Genomic DNA, 18,526 nt, shown 5'->3' with positions numbered 1-18,526 from the left:
AGTCTCTACTCCCAGGCTCACAGCAGGCAGCTCCTGCCACGTTAGCCTTGTTCTGCAAGGACAGAACAGGCGCTGCGGGGAAAAGTTCCTCCCTAGAAACCTGGATGCTGCTTTGGGAAGAAAAGCAACATGGAGAAATTATATGACTTTCTCAAAGCAGATATAACTGCTATCTCACATTAATAGCAAATGTCATATTGCAAATGCCATTTATTGGCAGCAGCATTAAAGTGTGTTTTGTGGAAGGGCGTGACTATACTCTTAATTCTAAAACTTGTTTGTTTTCCTTTAATAATTTATGACAAATTTATCCTTAATGCTTTTGTCAAGACATTTTTTGAAACTTCTTTTTTTTTTTTTCTTTTTTTTTTTTCTGTTACGGCAGCACTTTTATTTTTCCTTACACAATGATGTGTTGCTGGGGCCTAATGTTCTCACATAACAGTAGAAAACCAAAATTTGTTGTCATCTCTTAAAAGAATTGAGAATTGCGTACAAAAAAACCTTACATAAATAAAAAAGATGAATAAATTTACAGGTGTAAATGCAAACCGCTTCTAACTCAAGGCAAGTAACAGCCCACGGTGTTCTGGCAGAAAACGTCAGCTAAGAAAACTGGGTCCTATGGCTTGGACTTTGCAACCCTGACAGACTGGCAGGGCAGAAACTGGTTCAGGAGCCCTTGCCAGCCTCTAGAGAAACCCCAGAACACTCAAGCCCTGACACATTAATACCCTGCACAGATCAGAGACTGCTGGCCACGCAGACTCACCAAGCCACAGACTTGTCTTCCACAAGAACGTTCTTACCTCAGCCATGAAGTGACCAAGCCACATGTACTAAAGGTTGAACTCAAAGATATGTACAGGGTATTAAACAAATACCAAGGGGAACAGTTAACTTGAATACACGGTCAAAATCAGCAACAAGTTCTACAATCCAGTGCTGATATCAGATACAAGCTTCAAGGACAATTTCTTTTCGAAGGCTTATTCCAGTTTCGTGAGGCTAGCATGAGGTGTATGCATTTGCCAAGGGCAAATTTATACTTCTGAATTAACCCATGCAGCAAATGCTACGCATCTGCTCAGTCCATTTAGAAGCATTTGCGATGGACGATGGAGGGGCCTGACTCGTCGTACTCCTGCTTGCTAATCCACATCTGCTGGAAGGTGGACAGTGAGGCCAAGATGGAGCCACTGATCCACACTGAGTACTTGCGTTCTGGGGGTGCGATGATCTTGATCTTCATGGTGCTGGGTGCCAGGGCAGTGATCTCTTTCTGCATCCTGTCGGCAATGCCTGGGTACATGGTGGTGCCACCAGACAGCACCGTGTTGGCATACAGGTCTTTGCGGATGTCCACGTCACACTTCATGATAGAGTTGAAGGTGGTCTTGTGGATGCCGCAAGATTCCATGCCCAGGAAAGAAGGCTGGAACAACGCCTCTGGACACCGGAACCGCTCATTGCCAATGGTGATGACCTGGCCATCAGGCAGCTCGTAGCTCTTCTCCAGGGAAGAGGACGATGCGGCGGTGGCCATCTCCTGCTCGAAGTCCAGGGCGACATAGCACAGCTTCTCCTTGATGTCACGCACAATATCCCGCTCGGCCATGGTGGTGAAGCTGTAGCCACGCTCGGTGAGGATCTTCATGAGGTAGTCGGTCAGGTCCCGGCCAGGCAGGTCCAGACGCAGGATAGCATGGGGGAGGGCGTAGCCCTCATAGATGGGCACCGTGTGGGTGACCCCGTCTCCAGAGTCCATGACAATGCCAGTGGTGCGCCCAGAGGCATAGAGGGACAGCACGCCTGGATGGCCACGTACATGGCCGGGGTGTTGAAGGTCTCAAACATAATCTGAGTCATCTTCTCTCTGTTGGCCTTAGGGTTCAGGGGGGCCTCGGTCAGCAGCACCAGGTGCTCCTCTGGGGCCACGTGGAGCTCATTGTAGAAAGTATGGTGCCAGATTTTCTCCATGTCATCCCAGTTGGTGACAATGCCATGCTTGATAGGGTACTTCAGGGTCAAGATGCCGCGCTTGCTCTGGGCCTTGTCACCCACGTAGGAGTCCTTCTGGCCCATGCCCACCATCATGCCCTGGTGTTGGGGACGCCCAACGATGGAGGGAAACACGGCTCGGGGTGCATCGTCCCCAGCAAAGCCAGCTTTGCACATGCCGGAGCCATTGTCAACGACCAGCACGGCGATCTCTTCTTCCATTGCGACTGGTGGAGGGGTAGGACGGTTGAGCGGCAGAAGAACAAGGTGCGCGAGCTGGCAGTGGCGACTGAGAGCGAAACTTCTTAAATGTTTCTTACCTTTAGAAAGCAATGGTTACCTCTAAAGTAATATATGATTTCTTTACAGTACAAGGAATTCTAATATTATACATTCTTATTTTAAATAATTAAGTAATTTAAATAATTACTATTTTTCTATACTGTATATAATGCAAAAGGAAGTGTGGTCTCATTTTTGTCTTCCGATTATATAAAGAGGCCAAAATTAATATAACTCTTATGATGAGTTGATACAGGGGACAAAAAGGTTAATACATGTGATGGCCGATCAACATGACAACAGAGGATTGTATTACTATGAATAATTTGGGAAAGCCTACAACATTCCAAGAGAGAAGTATATATTATTTATCTGAAGAAGAAAATCAGGGAAAAATAAAAGGAGCATCTGCTTTCATAAGAAAAAAGTGGGATGGTTCCAAGATGGCCGAATAGGAACAGCTCCAGTCTCTAGCTCCCAGCATCAGTGACACAGAAGACAGGTGATTTCTGCATTTCCAACTGAGGTATTGGGTTCATCTCACTGAGGCATGTCAGACAGTGGGTGCAGGACAGTGGGTGCAGCCCAGTGAGTGAGAGCCAAAGCAGGGCGAGGCATTGCCTCACCCGGGAAGTGCAAGGGGGAAGGGAATTCCCTTTCCTAGGCAAAGGAAACCGTGACACACAACTCCTGGAATATCGGGTCACTCCCACCCTAATACTGTGCTTTTCAAAGGGTCTTAGCAAAGGGCACACCAGGAGATTATATCCTGCACCTGGCTTGGAGGGTCTCACGCCCACGGAGCCTCCCTCATTGCTAGCACAGCAGCCTGAGATCTAACTACAAGGTGGCAACGAGGCTGGGGGAGGGGCGCCCGCCATTGCTGAGGCTTGAGTGGGTAAACAAAGCCAATGGGAAGCTCGAATTGGGTGGAGCCCACCACAGCTCAAGAAGGCCTGCCTGCCTCTGTAGATTCCACCTCTGGGGACACGGCATAGCCAAACAAAAGGCAGCAGAAACCTCTGCAGATTTAAAAGTCCCTGTCTGATACCTCCGAAGACAGTACTGGTTCTCCCAGCATGGAGTTTGAGATCTGAGAACAGACAGACTGTCTGCTCAAGTGGGTCCATGACCCCCGACTAGCCTAACTGGGAGACACACCCCACTAGGGGCAGACTGATGCATCACACCTCACACGGCCGGGTACCCCTCTGAGACGAAGCTTCCAGAGGAAAAACTGGGCAGCAACATTTGCTGTTCAGCAACATTCACTCTTCTGCAGCCTCCGCTGCTGATACCCAGGCAAACAGAGTCTGGAGTGGACCTCAAGCAAACTCCAACAGATCTGCAGCTGAGGGTCCTGACTGTTAGAAGGAAAACTAACAAACAGAGAGGACATGCACACCAAAACCCCATCTGTATGTCACCATCATCAAAGACCAAAGGTAGATAAAACCACGAAGATGTGGAAAAAGCAGTGCAGAAAAGCTGAAAATTCTAAAAATCAGAGCACCTCTCCCCTTCCAAAGAAACACAGCTCCTTGTCAGCAATGGAAGAAAGCTGGATGGAGAATGACTTTGATGAGCTGAGAGAAGAAGGCTTCAGATGATCAAACTTCTCCAAGCTAAAGGAGGAAGTTCAAACCCATCACAAAGAAGCTAAAAACCTTGAAAAAAGATTTGACTAATGGCTAACTAGAATAACCAATATAGAGAAGTCTTTAAATGACCTGATAGAGCTGAAAACCATGACACTAGAACTATGCGACAAGTGCATAAGCTTTAGTAACTGACTCGATCAACTGGAAGAAAGGGTATCAGTGATTGAAGATCAAATGAATGAAATGAAGCTAGAAGAGAAGTTTAGAGAAACAAGAGTAAAAAGAAATGAACAAAGCCTCCAAGAAATATGGGACTATGTGAAAAGACCAAATCTACATCTGATTGGTGTACCTGAAAGTAACAGGGAGAATGGAACCAAGTTGGAAAACACTCTGCAGGATATTATCCAGGAGAACTTCCCCAACCTAGCAAGGCAGACTAACATTCAAATTCAGGAAATACAGAGAATGCCACAAAGATACTCTTCGAGAAGAGCAACTCCAAGGCACATAATTGTCAGATTCACCAAAGTTGAAATTTTCAGAAGGAAAAAATGTTAAGGGCAGCCAGAGAGAAAGGCCGGGTTACACACAAAGGGAAGCCCATCAGACTAACAGTGGATCTCTCAGCAGAAACTCTACAAGCCAGAAGAGAGTGGGGGCCGATATTCAACATTCTTAAAGAAAAGAATTTTCAAGCCAGAATTTCATATCCAGCCAAACTAAGTTTCATAAGTGAAGGAGAAATAAAAGCCTTTACAGACAAGCAAATACTAAGAGATTTTGTCACCACCAGGCCTGCCCTACAAGAGATCCTGAAGGAAGCACTAAACATGGAAAGGAACAACCGGTACCAGCCATTGCAAAAACATGCCAAAATGTAAAGACCATCAATGTTAGGAAGAAACCGCATCAACTAACGAGCAATATAACCAGCTAACATCATAATGACAGGATCAAGTTCACACATAACAATATTAACCTTAAATGTAAATGGGCTAAATGGTCCAATTAAAAGACAGAGACTGGCAAATTGGATAAAGAGTCAAGACCCATCAGTTTGCTGTATTCAGGAGACCCATCTCATGTGCAGAGACACACATAGGCTCATAATAAAGGGATGGAGGAAGATCTACCAAGTAAATAGAAAACAAAAAAAGGCAGGGGTTGCAATCCTAGTCTCTGACAAAACAGACTTTAAACCAACAAAGATCAAAAGAGACAAAGAAGGTCATTACGTAATGGCAAAGGGATCAATGCAATAAGAATAACTATCCTAAATATATCTGCACCCAATACAGGAGCACCCAGATTCATAAAGCAAGTCCTTAGAGACTTACAAAGAGACTTAGACTCCCATAAAATAACAATGGGAGACTTGAACACCCCACTGTCAACATTAGACAGATCAATGAGACAGAAAGTTAACAAGGATATCCAGAAATTGAACTCAACTCTGCACCAAGCAGACCCAATAGACATCCACAGAACTCTCCACCCCAAATCAACAGAATATACATTCTTTTCAGCACCACATCGCACTTATTTCAAAATTGACCACGTAGTTGGAAGTAAAGCACTCCTCAGCAAATGTAAAAGAACAGAAATTATAACAAACTGTCTCTCAGATCACAGTGCAATCAATCTAGAACTTAGGATTAAGAAACTCAGTCAAAACCACTCAACTACATGGAAACTGAACAACCTGCTCCTGAATGACTACTGGGTACATAACGAAATGAAGGCAGAAATAAAGATGTTCTTTGAAACCAATGAGAACAAAGATAAAACATACCAGAATCTCTGGGACACATTTAAAGCAGTCTGTAGAGGGAAATTTATAGCACTAAATGCCCACAAGAGAAAGGAGGAAAGATCTAAAACTGACACCCTAACATCACAATTGAAAGAACTAGAGGAGCAAGAGCAAACACATTCAAAAGCTAGCAGAAGGCAAGAAATAACTAAGATCAGAGCAGAACTGAAGGAGACAGAGACACAAAAAGCCCTTCAAAAAATCAATGAATTCAGGAGCTGGTTTTTTGAAAAGATCAACAAAATTGATAGACCGCTAGCAAGACTAATATCACCACCGACCCCACAGAAATACAAACAACCATCAGAGAATACTATAAACACCTCTACACAAATAAACTAGAAAGCCTAGAAGAAATGGATAAATTCCTGGACACATACACTCTCCCAAGACTAAACCAGGAAGAAGTTGAATCCCTGAATAGATGAATAACAGGCTCTGAAATTGAGGCAATAATTAATAGCCTACCAACCAAAAAAAGTCCAGGACCAGACGGATTCACAGCCGAATTCTACCAGAGGTACAAGGAGGAGCTGGTACCATTCCTTCTGAAATTATTCCAATCAACAGAAAAAGAGGGAATCCTAACTTGTTTTATGAGGCCAACATCATCCTGATACCAAAGCCTGGCAGAGACACAACAAAAAAAGAGAATTTTAGACCAATATCCCTGATGAACGTTGATGCAAAAATCCTCAGTAAAATACTGGCAAACCAAATCCAGCAGCACATCAAAAAGCTTATCCACCATGATCAAGTGGGCTTCATCCCTGGGATGCAAGGCTGGTTCAACATATGCAAATCAATAAACGTAATCCAGCATATAAACAGAACCAAAGACAAGAACCACATGATTATCTCAATAGATGCAGAAAAGGCCTTTGACAAAATTCAACGGCCTTCATGCTAAAAACTCTCAATAAATTCGGTATTGATGGAACATATCTCAAAGTAATAAAAGCTATTTATGACAAACCTACAGTCAATATCATACTGAATGGGCAAAAACTGGAAGCATTCCCCTTGAAAACTGGCACAAGACAGGGAAACGCCCTCTGTCACCACTCCTATTCTCTCACCACTCCTATACAACATAGTGTTGGAAGTTCTGGCCAGGGCAATCAGGCAAGAGAAAGAAATAAAGAGTATTCAGTTAGGAAAAGAGGAAGTCAAATTGTCCCTGTTTGCAGATAACATGATTGTATATTTAGAAAACTCCATCGTCTCAGCCCAAAATCTCCTTAAGCTGATAAGCAACTTCAGCAAAGTCTCAGGATACAAAATCAATGTGCAGAAATCACTAGCATTCTTATACATCAATAACAGACAAACAGAGAGCCAAATCATGAGTGAATTCCCATTCACAATTGCTTCAAAGAGAATAAAATACCTAGGAATCCAACTTATAAGGGATGTGAAGGACCTCTTCAAGGAGAACTACAAACCACTGCTCAATGAAATAAAAGAGGACACAAACAAATGGAAGAACATTCCATGCTTATGGATCGGAAGAATCAACATTGTGAAAATGGCCATACTGCCCAAGGTAATTTATAGATTCAATGCCATCCCCATTAAGCTACCAATGAGTTTCTTCACAGAATTGGAAAAAACTACTTTAAAGTTCATGTGGAACCAAAAAAGAGCCCGCATTGCCAAGACAGTCCTAAGCCAAAAGAACAAAGCTGGAGGCATCATGCTACCTGACTTCAAACTATGCTACAATGCTACAGTAACCAAAACAGAATGGTACTGGTACCAAAACAAGAGATACAGACCAATGGAACAGAACAGAGTCCTCAGAAATAATACCACACATCTACACCATCTGATCTTTGACAAACCTGACAAAAACAAGAAATGGGGAAAGGATTCCCTATTTCATAAATGGTGCTGGGAAAACTGGCTAACCATAAGTAAAAAGCTGAAACTGGATCCCTTCCTTACACCTTATACAAAAATTAATTCAAGATGGGTTAGAGACTTACATGTTAGACCTAAAACCATAAAAACCCTTGAAGAAAACCTAGGCAATACCATTCAGGACATAGGCATGGGCAAGGACTTCATGTCTAAAACACCAAAAGCAATGGCAACAAAAGCCAAAATTGACAAACGGGATCTAATTAAACTAAAGAGCTTCTGCACAGCAAAAGAAACTACCATCAGAGTGAACAGGCAACCTACATAATGGGAGAAAATTTTTGCAATCTACCCATCTGACAAAGGGCTAATATCCAGAACCTACAAAGAACTCAAACAAGTTTACAAGAAAAAAACAAACAACTGCATCAAAAAGTGGGCAAAGGATATGAACAGACAATTCTCAAAAAAAGGCATTTATGCAGTCAACAGACACATGAAAAAATGCTCATCATCACTAGCCATCAGAGAAATATGCAAATCAAAACCACAACAGGGATTCTGGTGATGCTACTGTACTGCTTAGCTACACTGATCACATTATTTTTTCACTGTATTAATGATATGCTATATTTTTTATCATTAAGTCCTTATGTGTAAGTATAAGAAAATGATTGCCTATCATTACCATATGAATTCAGAGTCATGAATGATGGTGATGCCAACAACCACAGATTGTCCACATGGATGGCTAAGACAGTGACATCTTTGCTTTCTCATGGCTCAATGTACACAAACTTTGTTTCATGTACAAAATTATTTAAAATATTGCATAAAATTACCTTCAGACTATGTGTATAAGGTGTGTGTGTGTGTGTGTGTGTGTGTATATTTCTCTCTCTCTCTCATAAATGAGCCTGGGCAACACAGGGAAACCCTGCCTCTACAAAAAAACAAAAACAAAAACAAAAAAACTAGCCAGGTGTGCTGGTGCATGCCTGTGCTCCTAGCTACTTGAGAAACTGAGGTAGGAGGATGGCTTGAGCCTGGGAGGTCTCAGTGGGCCATGGTTGCTCCACTGCCCTGCAGCCTGGGTGACAGAGTGAGATCCTGTCTCAAAAAACAAAAACCAAAAATCCAAAAAGCATAAATAAATTTCATGTTTAGATTTGGGTCCTATGCCCAAGATATCTCACTATGTATATGCAAATTATCCAAAATCCCACCCCCCCCCCCAAAAAAAACCCAAATCTGAAACACTTCTGGTCCCAAGCATTTTGTCTAAAGGATACTCAACCCATATACTATATTAGTCCTTAAGGATGCATGTATAACTATTAAACGATGAACTCATGATTCAATTGGAAGAAATAAAGAGCCTCCTTTAATACACCTCACAAGTTTGCCTGAGGATGATTAATTTTGGAACCAAAGACCAACATAAAATAGCTTCAGAGCCTTGGCATTTCTGAAGTGAAGATGATACTATTCACAGATAGACCGCTGACATTTAACAATGATGGGCGAAGGCTAATATGAGTCAAAAACCTTTATTTTAAAGATAGAAAAAATACTAAGTCTTCTGCTTAAGGTATATATAAGTTAAAAGCCAATTTTAAGTCACTGAGTAATTTACCAGCATTTTAGCCCAGTGACAACCTCTTGCCATTATGATTTGACCTTACTGAAGAGTAGAGATCCTATAAACTAAAAATTGTCCATGAGTTGAAAATCACACGTTCTTTCCTGAAAGTTTAACTCTAAGACATATGGTTCATGTTCACACATTCATCCAGAGGAGAATGCCAAAAATAAGGCAGCTGAGTAGAGATAACTTGATACCATACACTTTTGTGCTCACCACGAAATAACTTTGCAACCCTTATTCCTGGGGTTGAGGTAGAATGGTGTTGTAGAGAGACCAGGCATGGGTTTTGCATCTCGGCAGGGATGAAACAAATTCTGGATCTATCATTCACTTGCTGTGTGAACTTGGACAAATATTTTATCTCTGTAAATATAATAGTCTTATCCATATTATAATTAAAGGGGTTAAACATATGAGAGACAATGATGGCAACCAAAACAAAAATAGCAATAGCACCTACAAATTATCAAGGGCTTACAATGTGCTAGGTGCTGGACCAAATATTTTATATGCCTAATCTCATTTAATCTGTACAGAAATTCTCTGCAGGTATTGTTAGGCTAGTTCACAGATGAGCAAATAGAGGCTTAAAGAAACTATGTAGGATTTGACTACAAAACTTGTTTTTTCTGTCTCTTCCATAATGTCCATAGAAGACCTAGCCCTTGTGCATAAAGTCTCTGACACCCTTAATCAACAGTAGCCATAATTATTATGATGATTTAATTTCCACTACATTGTTTTCCATTCTTCTTATTTTTATTTCAATAGGTGTTTGGGGAACAGGTGGTGTTTGGTTACATGGATAAGTTCTTTAGTGGTGATTTCTAAGATTCTGGTGCACCCATCACCCAAGCAGTGGCATTATATGTTTTTTTTGAAAAGAAACATGAATTATATAGCTTTTGAAAAAAACCTGATTATAAAAGCAATGTGCATATTTAGAAATAAAAGAGAATTACAAAAGAGATAAAAGAAACCTCTTGGAAACATCACCTAGAGCAGGGGTCCCCAAGTCCCAGGCCACAGACTGGTCCTGCCCATGGCCTGTTAGGAACTGGGCCACACAGCAGGAAGTGAGCAGCGGGCAAGGGAACATTACCGCCTGAGCTCCATCTCCTGTCAGATCAGCAGTGCCATTAGATTCTCAAAGAAGCATGAACCCTATTGTGAACTGCACATGCAAGGGATCCAGGTTGTGTGCTTCTTATGAGAATCTAATGTCTGACCATCTGAGGTGGAACAGTTTCATCCTGAAACAATCCCCATGGAAAAACTGTCTTCCACAAAACTGGTCCCTCGTGCCAAAAAGGTTGGGGACAGCTGACCTAGAGAACACCAGAGTTAAGAATTTTCTATATTTCCTTCAAGATGAAACAAAGTATAACATTGCCCAAACCCAAGAGTTTGAGGCTGCAGGATCATGCCACTGCACTTCAGCCCAGGTGACAGGAAAACCATTTTTTTTTTTAACAGAGTAAAAAGACAACCCACAGAATGGGAGAAGATATTTGTGAACTATTCATCCATCAGGAGATTAAGATCCAGAATATACAAGGAACTCAAACATACGGAAACATAAACAATCCAATTAAAAAATGAGCTATTGACCTAACAGGCATTTCTTAAAAGAAGACAAATGGCCAAAAAATATATGAAAAAATGTTCAGTATCACTAATCATCAAGGAAATGCAAATCAAAAACACAATGAGGTATCATCTCATCCAGCTAGGATGAATGTTACCAAAAAGATAAAAAAAATAACAAATGCTAGCGAAAGTGCAAAGAAAGGGGTAGGCCACACATTGTTGTTGGGAATGTAAACTAGTACAGCCACTACGGAGAACAGTATGGAGGCTCCTCTAACACACTAAAAGTAGAACTACTGTATGGTCCAGCAGTCCCACTACTGGGCATTTATCCAAAGGAAAAGAAATCAGTAAACTGTACCCGCATGTATATTGCAGCTCTATTCACAAAAGCCAAGATACGGAATCCACCTGTGTGCATCAACAGATGAATAGATAAACTAAATGTGCTATACACACCCAATAGAATAGAATTCAGTCACAAAAAATAATGAAATCCTGTCATTTGCAGCAACACGGATGGAACTGAAGGACATTATGTTAAGTAAAATAAGCCAGGAACAGAAAATTAAATACTACATGTTCTCACTCATAGGTGGAAACTGAAAAAAGTTGATCTCACAGAAGTAAAAAGAACAAATGATGCTAGAGGCCAGGAAGAGTAGGGGGAAGGGCATGATACAGAGATTTGTTAAGGGCTACAAAATTACAGCTAGATAGAATAAGTCCTAGAGTTACATATTACTATAGGATGACTATAGTTAACAATAGCATGTCATACAATTTCAAATAGCTAGAAGGAAGATAGTTAATGTTCCCAAAACAAAGAAATGATAAATGTTTGAAATGACAGATAACTCAATTACCTTGATCTGATCATTGCACCTTATATGTGTTGAAATATCACTATGTGTCCCATAAATAAGTATAATTATTATATGTCCATTAAAAAACAAAACTTAAAAAGTATAATGTGTTAAGATAATTTTTAATCCTATACATTTCTATGGTATTAAAAGTCTCTGAAAACATAATTCTTAACGTCCATTAACGTATCATTGTTTGAATGTACCATGATATAATTGATAATTCTATTGTTGGACTTTATTTCCTTTTTTTGCTCTTGCAAATTTATTAATGCATTCAACGAATATTTATTGAACACCTTCCATGTACCATGCACCTTTCTAGGCATTGCACAGCAATGAATAAAACAAACAAAAAATCCCTGCCTTCATGGAGCTTACAATCTAATCAGAAGAGGTAGACAATGAATAACATAAATTAAATGTTACACTAGAAAGTAATAAATGTCCTGGAGAAAAATAAAGCAGGTAGGGAGGATCAGGGGTGTGGTTAAGGGGAGTTGCATTTTAATAGTGGGTCAAGGAAGAGCTCAATGAGAAGGTAACATTTGAACAAAGACTTGAAGGGAGTAAGAAGCAAGCCATGTGGCTATCAGGGCAGAGCATGGAAGCAGAGGGAACAGCAAAAGGCCCTGAGGTGGAATTGTGCATGGGGCATCTAAGAACAGTGTGGGGACAGGGAGAGAAGTGGGATAAACAAAGAGCAAAGCAGGAGCTGATAAGGTCAGCGAAAGAACAGGATACTACATCACACAGAGGGCTTCGTGGGCCATGGGAATGACTTTGGATTTAACTCTGAGTGAGAGTGGACGTCATTGAAGGGTTCAAATAGGAAAGTGATGTCATCTGATTAGCTTTAAAAAATGTTTCCGTGAGCTGCTATGTGACTAGACTGTAAGAGGGCAAGGTCGAAAGCAGGAAGACTAGTTAGGAGGCCATGGCAAGAATCCATGAGAGAGATGATGTGGCTTGGACAAGAGTGGTAGTTGGTGGAGGCTGTGGAAGTGGAATTCTGGATATGGTTTGAAGGAAGAACCAGTAGGATTTATTGACAAAGATCACAAAGCTTTTGGCTCAGACTCCTATAGAAGGATAGAGGTGCCACCAACAGAAATGGAGAAGACTGGGAATAGCATAGGGTTGTATGTGTTGGGGGCTCAGAAGGCAGGGGGTCAGTTTGTATGTGTTACACCTGAGACGCCTATTAGACATCCGAGTGGAGATGTCAATGGGCAGTTGCATATAGGAGTACAGAGTTCAAGGAAGATGTCAAGCTTGGAAATACAAATTTGAGAGTCAGCATTGTACAGGGAGTTTATAGACATGAGGGTAAATGAGATTACCAAAGAAGTGATTATGTGTTTGACGAATATTCTTCTTCATAAACACTTATCCTTATCTATGGTCATTACATCAAGACAGATTTCTAAGAGTGAAATTATTGGGTCAAAGTGTATGCACATGGCTAAGGATTTTGATTCATATTATCAAATTACTTTTCAAAGTGGCAACAATTTATATTTCCAGCCAACACTGAACATCATGCTTTAAAGCAATCTCTTTTAATTTGACACATATAAACATGGAGTCTTACTACTGATTTGATTTTTCTGATGACTTGTAAAACAAGTTTTTATAATTTGTTTGATGATTATGTCTATTTCTTCTGTGCATTGATGCTTCATGTCCTGCTTAGAGAAAGTTTTCTGTTGGGGTGCTTTTAAAAGGGATTGTGATTTGCATAATGTGTAACTTTATGGGTCTTAATTATTTATCATCTTTTGGATTTTTGGTATATGATAAGGAAGTATAGGCTATGAAGAAAGGTTAGCTGATACCATAGTGATCTTTCCAGTGGCTCATGAGTTGTGACTTTCCAGGTCATTTAATTAATATATGCTTGGACAGATAATGGCAGGTTTAGAGTATTAAAGTATTGAACTACAATTGAGGAAGCGTATATAATACAGCCCACTTTTTAAACCACATAATAAAGAGAAAAATCAAAAGAATGCAAAAATGTTTTTAAAAATTAAAACATTGTGCTCACGGAGTGAAATGATCTGAAAACTAGAATGTCAATATTGCTTGAGGGTGAGTTGCGAACATTTTAAGTAAACTATCCTTTACTGTGATAACATAATGGCAGTAAAAAAAATAATAATCACAGCAAACATTTATTTCCTAGGAGCCTGGTTGTGTTCTAAGCACCATATGTGTATTCCCTCATTCTTCTTATTGTCCCATTCTTCTCAACAACTCTATGAGATAGGCACCAATTAGGAATCCTTTTTTGTAAGGAGGAATCTGAGGCACAGGCACGTTAAGTCACTTATCCAAGATGCCACAGCAGAGCAGGGTGATATGGTTTGACTGTGTCCCCACCCAAATCTCACCTAGAATTGTAACTCCTGCAATTCCCACATGTCCTGGGAAGAACCCTGTAGGAGGTGACTGAATTATGGTGGGGGCAGTAGGGGGGTCCTTCCTGTGCTGTTCTTGTGATAGTGAATGAGTCTCACAAGATCTGATGGGTTTAAAAATGGAAATTTCCCTGCACAAGCTCTCTTTGCTTGCCGTCATCTACATACGGTGTAACTTGCTCCTCCTTGCCTTCTGCCATTATTGTGAGGCCTCCCCAGCCATGTGGAACTGTGAGTCTAATTTACCTCTTTCTTTGTAAATTGCCCAGTCTTAGTATGTCTGTAACAGCAGCATGAAAACGGACTAACGGGCTCATGACACACACAATCTGGGTTAAGAGCCCAAACTTTGTATAAGTTGCTTTATACATATTATTTCACTTAGTCTTAATAGAAACTGTCAGAGGTAAACTTCTCTGTTCATTCTAGAGATGGAGAAACTAAATACAGTACCTGTCAGGTCCTATAGGTAGTAAGTGATAGAAGCTGAATTTGAACCAGGTCACTGTGAGACCAAAGACTAGAGCTCCTTCCCTTAATACCAAATTGCCTCTCAAGAAATACTTAAGAACCAAAATGTCTGGTACAAACATTAAGTAGTAAAGGAATTTCGAAACAGAAGAGACTGGTAGAGACTTGAGTAGTCAGGGAAAATAGGTGACATAATGAATGACACCAAAATATAGGATCTGAAAGGTAGAATAGAAGAGCCGGAGCATCTCAAGTGAGCAGCAAAGCTTGGACAGGAAAACTGGACAGCGAGCATTAGGAGGCCAAGCTAGAAGGGAGAGTTTGTGGTGGCTTGTGGGTTTGCTTTGGTCTTTATTTTGCTGGTAATTTTCTTCTGGACTGTATTTTGTCACAATTATGTGGCTTCCTGTCTGTTGCCTGAACATCCTTCCTATGAGCAAGCTTCTGAAAGGCAGGGAATTTATCTTGTTCATGTTTGATCCCTGGCCCATAAGGACAACACATATTCATTGAAGTTAGCTGAATTGCTGGTTTTGATCTATTCTAGACTTTTCGATAAGGCTGCTTACATTCACAGATTAAAATCAGTCTCTCCCTCTCAAATGTGTACCTTCTTCCAGCACTGAAGCATGCTCAAGTCTCTCTTTCCCAAAACCAAAACTAATGTAATACAAAACCAAAACAAACAAGCACACAAACACACCAAAAACTCTTTTCTCCATTCCTCCTTTCCCCTTCTAACTGCTGCCTTAGTTTTTTTTTTTTCCTTTGCAGTCAGATGTCTTTAGTCTTCTGCATCTGCTCATTCAGCTCCATTTTCTGACACCCCCCCCCAACTTGTCTGCCTGGTTTCTGTCTCTGTCAATCCACCCAACAAGCAATAGATGATAAAACTCACAAACTTCCTGCCAGCTGTTGAAACAGACAGGCTTTTACTGTCCTCATCTTGCTTGACTTCTCAGAGAAGCAACTTTGGACAGTTGACATTTCTCTCCCTGGAACATTTTAAATTTAGCATCTATGATACCCAATTCTCCTTTTCTCTCACCTCTTTGACCACCTTCTCTTCCCCTCCCCGACTCTTCTTCCTCTATCAACCCTAAGATGTTGCTTTGGCTCAGATGTTTTGTTGCTCTCTAGTCAATGTTACTCAACCCTAATCTATTCACCAATGGTAATGCATACTTATCGAATTAATGAATGGGAAAACAACCCTAGTGCTTTCTATGGGCTGGCCCCTAAGAAAATTCATTTCCCTCTCTTTGTGCCAACTGCTTCATTTGACCTTTTTCCTGTGTTATTTGTCTTCTGAATACTGGTAAACTCTATTTGGTCCCTTACCAATCTATCTCTCAGCTCCAGCTAACTCAAGGTTCGTCCCTTGGCCTATTAATTCAATTCCTGCTTCTGACAAAGCTGTTTAACTTTGGACAACTTCTGATATTTTTAACTCCTGGTAGACTTCATGAAGGGAGGAAAAAACACTGCCATTGTATTTGACAGCTGTTTGACATACTATGAAACCAAATAAATAATGTGAAGTAAAGCTAGTGAATCACATAGGGAGAGGATTTATAAGAAGTTTGAATAAGTTATGTATGCACTTTCCCTTATAGAAAATATTTCATTGGTTTCCTGTAGATATCATATTGCTATGTTTTGTCTATTTGAGCTGAATTCTCCCATTTCTCATTTATTTGAGCTGGCTGGCTTACTTACGTTTTTACTTATGTTTTACTTTCAAGTATACGCTGTTTTAACCATTTTTATGCATTTGTTTCAGATTATCAACTGTATACATGTTAAAAACTTGCAGAAAATTTTTTACAAAAAAGTTTACAGAATACATGTAAAAAATTTGTAGAAAAGGATAAGAAAAAAGATAAAAACCATTTTAACTTACAGGCATTAACGCACTACATATGGATTTTCCATAGTAACATGTTAATTATGAAAAAAATATCCCTTATATGCTTGTGGCAAAAACAAATAGCTTTAATTTTTTCTATAACATAAATTAATAGAATCTTAATGGGCTCTCTTTTATAATTCTTTTATTCTTTTCCTTTTCTTTTTTTGTTTTAGTTCAAGATTTTTTTTTCCTCAGTAAAAACACTGGTTTTAATTTAAACCAATCCTTATAAATAATCTGAATTTACAAAAATACACTTTTTCTTTCCTCTTTTTTTTTTTTTCAGGGGATAGGAAACTTACTATTCAACTGACAAATCAAATTATTGTGGATAAAATTATAATTTTTGTCTGAGGTAAGAAAAAATAATTTTTTGAAGCATGACTCATTTTCAAATGGAAAGAGCCAAGGATAGAAGGAATTCAGTATTGGATAATCTTTTTAAATAAGACAAAGTTCTACTTGTAGTCAAATGGAGAGCTTAACCCGCTACTTTTTTCCTTAATGTTTTCATGTTTTAGCTTTATCTCTGGATCATTCTGTAAACTTTCAGACCAAGAGTTGTCTTGGTCTTTTCTAGATCCTCAGAGTGACCTGCAGAGGATTTTGCAGCTGCGTAATTAATGGGACCTTTTGATTCCTCAAGACATGGACATAAGAATAAATAATTTTATTTGTGCCTTCTGTAAGTGACTTACAAAGGGTTCTCATGTGTTTTCTAATTTGAACCTCATGCCAACTCTGTGAATTAGAAACACTGGGTCATTACTACTGAGGCTTTTGGGGGTAAATAAATTGCCCAGCTGGTGACTTGTAAACATGCTCATGAATAATTTCAAGTTAAAAAAATTTTAAAGCAGAGTACAATATGATTTCAACCATCATGCTGTCAAAATATCATAGAAAAACACTGCACAGAAAAAGACTCAAAATGTTAACAGTGGTTATTTCTGGGCTTCAGAATAATGGATGATTTTTACTTTCTTCTTACATTCTTCTGCATTCTTGACCCTCAGCACCACCCATAGATGAGCACATGCTTGATCTCTCTCTTTCTCTCTCTCTCTCTCTCTCTCTCTCTCACACACACACACACACCCCTCTCCATAAATATTACATTTTAAAAAGAAAGTGTGAGATTTTTAGATGGAAAAAATTAAAAACAGAAGTAAACAGACTCCATTTTCCTTCTATTGATAGAAACTTGAAAGCTGCTCATCCTTCAGCAGCTCCCGCTTGCCAATGTTGAAAAGTAAAATGACAGAAAATAACATGGCGTGCAACTGCCAAGACAGATTTGTGGCTGACATTTCTTCTGAAAAATGTCTCCATTAAAATAAGTAGCTGTTGGTGTTGTCTCCTGATTTAGTCATTTTGAGAAGTAATGAGTAGCTCTCAGAACTGGATTTCAGTTTTCTCATGGAATCCATCACTTTGAATAGATATACATTAGACATAACTGAGCATGCAATAGAAGAGAATTGATCACCGGGTACCTATCGTCTTCCTGAAACATATTTGCATGATGTTGCCCAGCACAGTGAAGTGCTCAATGATGTAAACTGTTATTTGTCATTATTTAGCACATATTTTGATTAGATAATTTCTGTTTTAGAGTATATGCTATTACAGATTACGTGAATAACTACATATACAATTTATTTCACCACCCATATCATAGGAGAGCTTTATATATATTATCTATAATCCTTAATTAATCTTGCAAGTCAGTTATCTTCATTCCCATTTTACAGATGAGGACATTTCATCTTAGAGAGGTTAAGAGACTTGCCAGGATTCAAACCCTGGTCTTTGTGACTTCAAAGTCAGCCCTTGGACCACCATACCACACTACATTTTGCTTAATGTAATATTTACCATTGAGTCCCCTGCAACATTTCACCAGCATAAGGTTTATTTGAATATAATAAAAATTGAGAAGGTTTGTGAATAACATAGGCATGAACAAAATATGAAATTGGCAGTCCTACCCAATGTCCTTGGTGTCTACTGAGACCATGCTCAAAGAAAGAGAAGGGAAAAAATCAACAGA

At 39.7% G+C, this 18,526-nt stretch overlaps 1 protein-coding gene and 1 pseudogene across 3 annotated transcripts in view; both read right to left on the bottom strand.

Annotated features, from left to right (window-relative positions):
- The window catches only part of AK5 (adenylate kinase 5), a 310,915-nt gene that overhangs the window by 213,630 nt on the left and 78,759 nt on the right, over nucleotides 1–18,526 (bottom strand). The window lies entirely within an intron of this gene.
- On the bottom strand, nucleotides 348–2,223 carry LOC104668285 (annotated as a pseudogene). The gene has a single exon (XR_004052211.1). The product of XR_004052211.1 is annotated as an actin, cytoplasmic 2-like (transcript).

This window comes from Rhinopithecus roxellana, chromosome 12 (genome assembly GCF_007565055.1).
Source record: "Rhinopithecus roxellana isolate Shanxi Qingling chromosome 12, ASM756505v1, whole genome shotgun sequence".
Lineage (NCBI taxonomy): Eukaryota > Metazoa > Chordata > Mammalia > Primates > Cercopithecidae > Rhinopithecus > Rhinopithecus roxellana.
This window is presented reverse-complemented; position numbering and strand designations above follow the sequence as displayed.